The sequence below is a fragment of the Aedes albopictus genome, chromosome 1, assembly GCF_035046485.1.
Source record: "Aedes albopictus strain Foshan chromosome 1, AalbF5, whole genome shotgun sequence".
Classification (NCBI taxonomy): Eukaryota; Metazoa; Arthropoda; class Insecta; order Diptera; family Culicidae; genus Aedes; species Aedes albopictus.
In genome coordinates, this window is record NC_085136.1 from 57,288,764 (window position 1) to 57,299,848 (window position 11,085).

Consider the following 11,085-nt stretch of genomic DNA (forward strand, 5'->3'; position numbering starts at 1 on the left):
AGGGTCATTCTGTATCTTCAAGTTGAACAATAAACACCATTAATTAGTAATCAATCTGAAGTACATCAGTTGGCGACGAGGATGGGATAGAGAAGGAAGGACTCGCACTGGTGTTCGCTGTAACAAAATTCCATCGAATGCTGCTAGGTCGCAAATTCACTCTCCAGACGGATCACCAACCACTCCTGCGAATTTTTGGACAAAAGAAGGGAATTCCGGTTCATACGGCCAACCGCCTTCAACGTTGGGCTTTGACGCTTCTATGCTATGATTTTGAAATCGAGTACGTGTCCACAACTCAATTTGGATATGCCGACGTTCTCTCTCGCCTCATCGACAATTACGTCAAACCAGAGGAAGATTTCATCATCGCATCCATTCAATTAGAAGACGATATCGAAATTCCGCTTCAAGAAGCTATCAGCTCGCTACCCGTGACATTCAAGTCGGTTCGTGATGCTACTCTCAAATGTCCAGTCCTACAGCAAGTGACAAACTTCATCAAGAATGGGTGACCTTCCAAACTCGACAACATCACCAGCACGGCAGTACAACCCTTTTTCGCTCATCGAGACGCACTATCAGTAGTAAAGGACTGCATCATGATGTCTAACCGTTTGGTCATTCCGGAAAACTACCGTCAGCGTATTCTCAAGCAACTCCATAGAGGACATCCAGGAATGGAGAGGATGAAAGCTGTTGCACGCAGCTACGTGTATTGGCCAAGGATCGATGACAACATTGTTGATTTTGTTAGAAGATGTGAAAGCTGCGCTATCCATTCGAAAACACCGACGAAAGTTCCTCTGCAATCCTGGCCACTAACCAAATCTCCCTGGGAACGTCTTCAAATCGATTTCGCTGGCCCGCTCAACGGTTTGTACTTACTGGTAGTTGTTGACGCCTTTTCCAAGTGGCCAGAAATTCGCATCGTACGATCCCCGACAACAGCAGCAGTACCCGAGTTCCTGAACGAGCTGTTTTCACGTTTTGGAATTCCCAACGTAATAGTTTCCGATAATGGCACCCAATTCACATCGGAACAGTTCGCAGTTCTGTGCAGAAGAAACGGCATTCAACACTTCCGGATTTCACCGTATCACCCTCAGTCCAATGGTCAGGCGGAACGATTTTTCGATACTCTGAAAAGATCTTTGCACAAAATCAACGAGGGGGAAAACATGTCAGAAACGCTCCAGACTTTCCTTCAAGTATACCGGACCACTCCAAGTCGTGTGCTGAACGGCAAGACTCCATCGCAGCTGATGCTTGGTCGGAACATGAGGACAACTCTGGATCTGCTCCATCATGAACAACCACCACCGGCAATTCGCAATCACCACCAAGAAGAACAGTTCAACCGAAAGCATGGAGTAACTACACGAGACTTCCATCGAGGTGACATGGTCTACGCCAAGGTCTACAGCAGCAATACCAAGTGGCAGTGGGTTCCCGGCGTTATCATTGAAGCTATCGGTCGAGTCAACCATAACGTGCTACTGGACGACTGGCATGGACGAAAGAAGCTGATAAGGTCGCATTCAAACCAACTCAAGCTCCGTTTCAATGAAGCATCGGTCGCAACGGATTCAACCGCCTTGGACATCCTGGTAGACATGTTTGGCCTTCAAACCAGATCACCGGCATCGCAAGTCCAAAGGATTCAACCCGAGCAAGAGATGTTTCCAATTCCATCAACCTCCAGTTTTGAACCACAGCCTGAAATGGATGATCAATTACCACCAGTTTCAAATCAACCAGGACGCACTGGGGACGGTTCCGAGTCAATGATAGAGCATGGTCAAGCCGAACAGCCAGAACTAATCGATGACATCAATGATCCACCGGTCGAGGTCAATTTCGCACCAGCACGATCAAGCCACCCTCAAAGAACAATTCGGATGCCTTCCAGATTTGAACCATACCTACTTTGGAGATAAGAAGGGAGGAATGTTGGAGACTGTCAAGAAGTCGAAGCAGTCATTGATTTTTGTTAATTGTTGATCTTAGTAACACACACCTTTGCTCACACCTACCTAGCAACACTACCATATAAAAGTAAGGTCCCGCGCTGGGTAGAGTCATTCTGTATCTTCAAGTTGAACAATAAACACCTGGGAGGGAGATCCAAATACTACACACGGAATCGAAGAAGCAGTAGCTGTCACGCGATAACTGTCACAAAGAAAACTTTCATTAAGAAACCATTATCAAGCCGGGCGCTCGGCAAATGAGTAAATTTCATTTGGTGTGTTGATTACTGTTTATGTGCTGCAGCGTTCAATTCGTGCGTGACTTTCAGCAAATTCAAAACCGGATAGTGATTGACAAGGTGATTGAGTGCAATAAAAATAAAATGTTTGGTGAAATATTGTGGCCGCAACAGCAAAAAGTATCAGGAGTGCAGTTTTTTTGGTTTTCACACTGGCGGTACAACAAAATCCCGGCGGATTACCTTTTGCAATCTGGATCCGGGCAATGAAATCAAGCCTGGCTCGCGAGTTTGTAGTGAAAGTTGCAAGGAATATTTGTTATGATTTTCATTGAAATTCAAAATGTTTGCTACGGATCCATTTTGAAGAAGCTTGTTGTAGAAGAATTTGAATGGTTTCCCATTGTAGAGGCGCTGAGTGACATAAGGAGAAAATCGTTAGTTTACATAAAAATTAAAGTTTTTTGTCTTCAAAATTTACTCATATTTTGCATTGGTAGTTGCTATTTACCATTAACAATGGATCTCAATATCATTATTCTCGATGCCCACGCCGACAGACACCGGATTAGTCAGCTAACAAAAAATCCGGAAGATTGCCCACCAGAGGCATAGCAAGAGCTCCTCAGATTAATCACATAAATTGTTCGTAAGTACTTACCTACCGGATCTAGGCGCATCTGAAAGAGAATTAAATTGTCTTTCCAAAAAGAGCGGGTACCCTGCCGGCATTCCACATAATAAAAAAAATCAGAATCTCTCCCTTCCCCTCCTCACTTTGAAATTCATTCAACCTTATTAGCTCTTATGTGATCGGCAGGGTACCCGGGTACCTTCTTCGATTTCGAATCTCAATATTAAATGATTATTGAGAGATCTAAGGATTCGTGAATATACCTATTAATAAGGTGTTGAAGTAATGAGAAGCAGGAGGGGCTTCTGATTTTTCTTTTTTATTACGTGGAAGGCCGGCAGGGTACCTGAGTACTTACGAAACTGAAATGATCATATCTCCGTCAATTTTAAACCGATTTTTTTAATTTTTGGCTCATTCAGCTCAAACACTAATTATCTATAAAGTCTTTTAAATAAAGACAAATCAATCAACTAATTATCTATCAAGCAAATATTTGGTTGGACCGATCTGATCACCGTGGTTTTCGGAGAATCCTGATTTTAGGTAGCATGTTCTTATACCACACGCAGAAAAATGGCGCTTGTTTAAAACAATAAAAAGCATGGTTGATTTTCAAACTGAGAATTTACTTATTCCAAAGTTATATTTAATTGTTTTCATTTAGAGTTTATCGATAAAAACAACCGATTACCATCATTTCATATAATGTCAAAAATTTCATTTGTTTCAACAAAATAAAAACCATAAACATGGTCCGAAAGCACTCACACACCTATAAAATGCTTACCCCAACATCGCCACAACGAAGAAGGTGCAGCAAATCCATCACGCCAACTTCCAAGTGCAGCTTTGGTCGTGATGGATAACGCGCAGGTACTCACGACAGCATCCACAAAAAGTTGATCGGCTTCGCCTTTTTTGTCTTTTTTTAGTCGTTCTCCTGCCCATCCGCTCACCGACGGTCTAAAAATAGATTTCCGAGCTGCCGCAGGAGCTGCCGTCACCAACACAATCACATTCCGGCTTTGTTAGTCACAAAAGTGCAGTCGTTTAAAACAATCTGTTATTTTATGTTGAAACTACCAAATCTCTGTTTTTTCTAACAAACTGTGAAAAATTTCGTCAAATGAAAACATTTGTATTATCAAACAATGCAACAGTTCAGTTTGAACTAGAAATCAGTTTGTCGCTATAGTAAACTGAAAAATCGGTTGATTTGAACTAGAATTTAATTATGTTTACAATTTATTTTTCTGCGTGCATATTGAAGTTCACATTGTTGAAGCTACATAGGATACCACATCTTTGTTTAATCAGTTATTAGTACCATAGACATTTTCCATGCATTTTATATTGATATGAAGTTCATATGTAAACCATATGTAAAGAATATCAAAAAAAATACAAAACGATGAAAAATGATTTATGTTTCATTCGAATTGCAGAATTTATCAATTACACATACATACATTCAATACATGGTGACAAATTCATCCAAAAATCGAAAAATTGGAAAAAAGAATCGATATTCGATACCAAATTGCCTAACCTTATGAGAAATTATTTTGGGATTGGCTTTTTCAGTCATAAAATCAAGACAAGTATTTTATACTGTTCCGACGTTTCGGCCTTTTTGTTATGGCCTTCTTCAGGGATAGCTAAAAGCTTATATTAATATTTAACATAGAACATAAAACATTAAATTTGTACTTACTATTGTCTACCGTCTACCGTCATGAATAATTTCTCCTGATTCGACCATGAGATGACAATGGAGTTTTCATGCTTGCCTAAAGATTATGGGTGGTATTATTTTACAATATTGATAGTATTTCCTGACTTAATGTTCACTAAATGAACAATTTTGGGGAATCTTCTTTTGCTACACTATCACTCATCACTGCAATGATCATTTCAAATGGATGTAACATCATCAGGGGGTGGTGACCATCATCGATATTTGTGGGTCTTAATCGACATCGTGAGACAACTGATCATGATGTACCGTAGGCGATAAGTTGGATAGGTGTGTATTTATCCTTGGTTGTTTTCCATCTCTCCTCTTATGGTCAAATCAGATGAACGTATTCATGGTGGTACACGGTAGACAATAGTGTTTTATGTTTAATGAAATGTTAATATATGCTTTTAGCAATCCCTGAGGAAGGCCATAACAAAAAGTCCGAAACGTCGGAACAGTGTAAAATACTTGTCATGACTTAATGACTGAGAAAGCCAATCCCAAAATAGTTGATCAGTAACCAATCGAAATCGCTATTGCAAATCTTTATGAGCAATGCATATTTACTTTTTGGACAATAAAACACAACTGAACATCATGAATGGAGCAAAATTCTCATGCCCCTTTTGTCACAGTGTATTCACAGACAAGTGTGCTGAACTCCAAACCTCGAAATTTAACTATAACTACAAAGTATAGCCTGAACCATGGTGGTGAACCTGCTCAGGTCAGAAAGTCAACCTAATAATGGTATGAAATAGGTATAGCCTGAAGTCACCCTCATTTGTCTCAAAAAAGAAATTCTTGGGAGAAATAATAGTTTTGTGGACACTGCTAAGTACAATCCATTTTTTTCAATTTGTTCAATCCACTATCATCAACTATCATTTCAAATGGAGCTCTCTTCTTGAGGTGAACGACTGCTGAACTCGAATGACTTTAACAATTCTTGGGCCGAAGCGAACCAGCCTAGAGCTGAAAACCTCATAAATAAAGCTAAAAATAATAATCTAACGAGTCCTTTTCAGGTGCATACTTTGCTTTAGTAATAATTTTTTGTGAAATCAACATTATTTCACCCAAAAACATGTTTAATTTTTGGCCCAATATTACCCCAAATGACGGTACTGTATTGCATTTGCATTGAATTTTGAGTGCTGAAATCACAATCAATTAAAAAGGACTAATCATTTTGTATTATTATTTAACATTCATCAAGAAAATTTTTATTTCTAAACATATTTCAAGCAAAATTCCGATATCAATACTCCCCACATTTTAAAATTTTATTTTTTCAGATCCTTTTGACATTTAGTGACAACTGATTTCAGATCCTTTTGACATTCACATTTTCTGTATTTAGAACTCCCTCCCAGATAAACACCATTAATTAGTAATCAATCTGAAGTACATCAATAAGGTATTCTTATGGCATCCAGAATTTTAAGTTATAGAAAAAAATATAAGGTTTTTTGATGACTTTCGTTAGTTTTTTTTTTGACGAGTGTGAGCAAGCCACCCTGCGCAATCATTTTGGCTTAGGGTACGGCCAGAGTAGACGCGTTACGCAACGCAATTTCAGGAGCGCTGCTATATTTCTTCATCCACCCATAGCCACTACTTTGCTAGAGCATCCAACAGCGACCAGTAAAGATTGCTGCATCGATGGACGGGGATAGAGGTAACGAAGTGCACCGTTAAAGATGTTCTAATTTGCAGAAGATGAGCAGTAGGGCCCATATAGCCGAGGCGGTAAACGCACGGGTATTCAGCATGACCATGCTGAGGGTGACGGGTTCGATTCCCGATCGGTCCAGGATTTTTTCGTAAAGGAAATTTCCTTGACTTCCTGGGGCATAGAGTATCTTCGTGCCTGCCACACGATATACGCATGCAAAATGGTCATTGGCAGAGGAAGCTCTCAGTTACCCGGACAAAAACTAACCATAGGGTGTATGGTGAAAACCATTTCTGCACCGTACAGTGTACCAGCTACAATAAAGTGTATTGTGATGAAATGGTTCGCTATACTATACATTTACATTAGATTTTTATGTAACAATATATTATACTGTTTTTCTTACGTTTGAACCATTCACTTCTCCGAAACATTATTTTTCCGTGAATTTTTTATTATTTCTGTTGTTCGATTTGAATAGGTCGTATGTTTGCTGTGATTATATGCAGATTCGACCTATTCAAATCGAACACCAGATTTATTCAGTTTAACATTTTTTCCGTGCTTTGTTTTGTTGATGTTTGTGACTTTTTTGATGCAAAGGAAAGCTTTCATAGGAAAGAGAAAAAAGTGAATAAGTTGAAACATCAATTGAAAATCAATAACATGTTTAAATCAGTGGTAAACCAAATGTCCTATCCTATCCCAAGTAACCACGATGCTGAAGCCTTATTGCATGCAGATATACGGTGTATTTAGAGCAATCATTACTTTACATGCAAACTTAAGGTTGATTTAAAGTGGAAATGGGCAATTATAAAATCAAATAAAGATTATACTGCTTAATTCTTAATTCAGTCGCATAATTGCCATTTCCACTTTAAATCAACCGTAAGTGTTCATGTAAAGTAATGATTGCTCTAAATACACCTTATATTTGCATGCAATAAGGCTTCAGCACCGTGGTTACTTGAGTAAGAACTGCAGGTCCAAGCAGGGGTCCAAGAGATATGGCGGGCTAGGTGTGTAGAGTGCGATGAGAGAAATACGAATGTAGGCCAACCCGGAATGATGCAGGTCAGATTACCGTAAATCAGTGGATGAGTTCAACATCAACACTATTATTTCTGTATTTGCATTTTGGGGAATTTTCTCCTCTTCTCTCATGTGAACTTGCCTTCGACCACAATCGAATCAAATGCGATTGACAAACTTTATCTTTGACGTAGAGCCATCTTAACACATGGACTGGACTGAACACTGAAATGACTTTTAATATAGGTTCGTCTGCGGGTTCGCTTTTTAACCTAACTTATACTTGAATCGAACTTGACAGTTTTCTCATGAGTTATTATGTATTTCCGTGTATTTCGAACTTTAGTCAAACTGGAGCCTCAATATTGCAATAACGGTTAAGCACGCTGTAATGATACTTTTGTACCTCGTCACCCACTTCATGCAACTACATTAGTGGTCTAATAATACTTAGCGCGCTCGGCATAGTTCCATCATGCCGCTCAAAGTGTTGCCACAAATAATGCTTAGTTTGCGAAACCCAGTTATCTGGCTGGTGGGGCATGGGAGCCTAAGCTTCAACTGTTAATGCAATCAGAGACTACTCAGACCTCGACTCAAACTTGGACGTGGGCTATCCAATATATGAAGGGTTATCCAAAACGCTTTGGAGAATTCCCAAAGCGTATCTCATAATGCTAGTAAGCCTGAGATTATTAACAGGAGGAAAATGACAAGATAATATAACATTATATGGTTTATGTAATGTAAACCAACACAACATAACAAAAGAGAACCATTCCAAAACCATTTAATTAAATGTATAATTAGTACTGAAACTACAATTAAAAACAATATATTTACGGTACATTTTATTGTTTGAAACCATATGTGTACCATACAATGTATGGTTTATTAAAACCCACGTATCAGTATTTATAACAATTCATTTACAATATAATGTATGGTTTTGCAAAAAAATATATATGGAGAAAAATATTTTTTTATATTGTTACGATACTTAACCACCCGTATAGTATATTGTAAAAATCTTATTTCAAGAGCAAATTTTCAATACGTCCTAAGTAACAAAATAAACAAAACTAAGATTTTTGCATATTTTCATACCTAATATTCTGCTTAATGATGTGTAGCAACATCACAATTCAACAGTTGTTAAAACCTTTTTAAAATGAAGAAAATCAAACTGACTTAAGTAACAAAGTGAGCACTTTTCATATGTGTCGCTTTGTCGGTACAATGACTTATGTAACGCTCGTAACTCACAGCTGACGTAAGTGCGTTGTCACAACGTCTTAAGTAACAAATTTATGTAAACACGATACAAAAGCGTTTACGGCAAAACAAAGACTATGTCCTTCCACGCATTTCAAAGTACCAATGGGATGAGCGGACCAAGGAGCGGACCATGATCAGTCTTAGCCGTCCCAAGTGACACCCCAAAGAAAAAAAAGCATCAGCGGCGGGTAAGTTCTGATGATCGTGACTACAATTTTTAACCCGTTATTTCAACAAACGTTTTCTCTCTAACTGCAGATTCTACGTCTTGCCGGTGTTGCGGGTCAAAGCGTTGGACCTGTTGCTGGATCGGTTGGTGGTGACCTTAGTACGGTGATGGCCGTTTGCAGATCGGCCCAGTACATCAGTACACACCATGCGAGTTCTTGAGGCCGACAAATTTCTGCATACCCATATTGATGATTCGACGTTCACTGGACCTCACTTTGATGGACAGCACAACCGAGAAGCAGTGCAAAGAGATGCAATCGGTGGCCGCGAGAAAATAATACACATTACGGGGTCCAAGTGCTTCGAACGATTCACGGTACCTTATCAGGAAGGTCTTCCAGCAGCGTTCGGATTGCTATCGTAACACAGAGTGAACTTCGTTGAATGTCAGATGGTTTCGAAATGCACCAGCTGGACATCCGGAAGCGAACATGATCGAATGCCTGAGATCCTTGTCCTACAAGCTATTACTGGGACAATCGTATAGTTCGTGCTGCGTTGCAACTTCAATGCCGGTAAGGTGGTGGCATTTAGTTATCCTGAATTGAATGGGACTAATTGAGAACTACTTTTTTCAGAAAAATCGACGACTGGTGAAGTTGACCCGAGATCTATCGTTCCTGTTGGGCCGGCCGCTGCAATACAAAAAAGTTGATCTCACCTCATCGGAGACCAAGGTCACTAAATCATTTCTGCAAAATAGAATCAATCCCAACCGTGAGCTGGAACGGCAAGGACGACGTCTTCGATTACCAGAAATCTTTCGAAGCGGAAGAAACCCGCCCCAAAAACGCAATTTTACCAGCATATGCAACACCAGGCGCAGATTGTGGTCCAACTGCAGGCCCAATCACAGCATTTCCAGCAGTTGATAAGCACCAGCAGCCGCAACACCAGGAAGGTCATCTAACCAAGGAGGAAATCGAGCGGCTCCTGTAGTCCTGGCTCAATATATAAAACTCTCTCATCATCGTTTCTATCTTCTAAGATCGTGTATATGGTAGGATGAAGGAATAAAGCACCGTTCAATTTTCTTCCTAATGTAATTAATTCTGTCAAAACAACACCATAACCCATTGAGGGTCAATTTCTTCACCTCGGCTTAACCGATAAGCCAGGTTTATCCAAATAATTAAACCTGGTTTAACGCTTAAGTAATCGACCCTAAATAAGTTTATCCAGTTAGTACTCTTGATAAAGCTCCTGGAGCTACTTGGGAATTCCTCTACAAGTTCCTCGGGAATTCCTTTAAGAATTCCTCAGTTAATCCTCCAAGAGTTCCTCAGAAATTCTCCCAGAAGTTTCTCAGGAATTCCACCAGGAGTTTCTTGGGAATTCATCTAGTAGTTCCTCGGGAATTTATCCTACAGTTCCACGGGAATTTTTTCCAGGAGTTCCCAGAAAATTCCTTAATGTATTCCTCGGGAATTTCTACTGGAGTTTTTGGGATTCCTTCAGGAGTTACTCGGGGGTTCTTCCGGAGTTCAGCGGTAATTTCTGCTCGAGTTCCTCGGGAATTTCTTTAGAAGTTCCTCGAGAATTCCTTCAAGAAGTTCCTCAGGAATTCCTTTGGAGCTCCTTGGAAATTCCTCTAGAAGTTCCTCGGGTATTCTTTTCCTCCAAGAGTTCCTCGAAAATTCTTCCAGAAGTTCCTCAGGAATTCCATCATAAATTCCTCAAGAATTCCACCAGACATTCCTCAGGAATTCCACTAGGAGTTTCTCGAGAATTCGTCTAGGAGTTCCTCTGGAATTCATTCTGGAGTTCCAAGAGAATTTCTCCGGGAGTTCCTCAGAAATTACCTCAGAAGTTCTTTCCTTTAGGTGTTCCTTGAGAATTTTTTTAAAGAGTTCCTCGGGAGATCCTCCAGGAGTTCCTCGAAAATTCTTCCAGGAGTTCCTCGGAAAATTCTACATGAATTCTTCGGAATTTTTCTCCAGGAGTTTTCCAACAACTTTTTCAGAAATTTCCCAGAAATTCTTTGAGAATTCCTCTATGGGATCCTCTAGAATTCCCAAAGGAGTTGCTAGAAAATTCCTTGGAAAATTGTTCCAAGGAATTGTTGACCATCTTCTAGAGAAGTTCTCGTCGATTTCCTGAAGGATCTCCATGGATCTCCTGAAGGAATTTCTGAAAACTCCTGGAGGATTTTTCGATGGTCATCTAAAGGAGTTCTCCTGGAAGAATTACCGAGGAGCTCCGGGAGGAATTTCCGTGGCACTTCTGGAGGAATTTACGAGAATCTGCTGGATAAATTCTCGAGAAACTCCTTC

At 39.8% G+C, this 11,085-nt stretch overlaps 1 long non-coding RNA gene across 2 annotated transcripts; it reads left to right on the plus strand.

The window, feature by feature from the left end:
- The first annotated feature begins 8,333 nt into the window (after positions 1-8,333).
- On the plus strand, positions 8,334-9,845 carry LOC109426702 (uncharacterized). Of its 2 annotated transcripts, XR_003895061.2 has the most exons (3): positions 8,334-8,769; positions 8,840-9,327; positions 9,391-9,845. It is a non-coding gene; the product is annotated as an uncharacterized LOC109426702 (long non-coding RNA). The 2 variants fall into 2 exon arrangements; XR_009996029.1 differs by having other exon boundaries at positions 8,334-9,327.
- Positions 9,846-11,085: the final 1,240 nt, after the last annotated feature.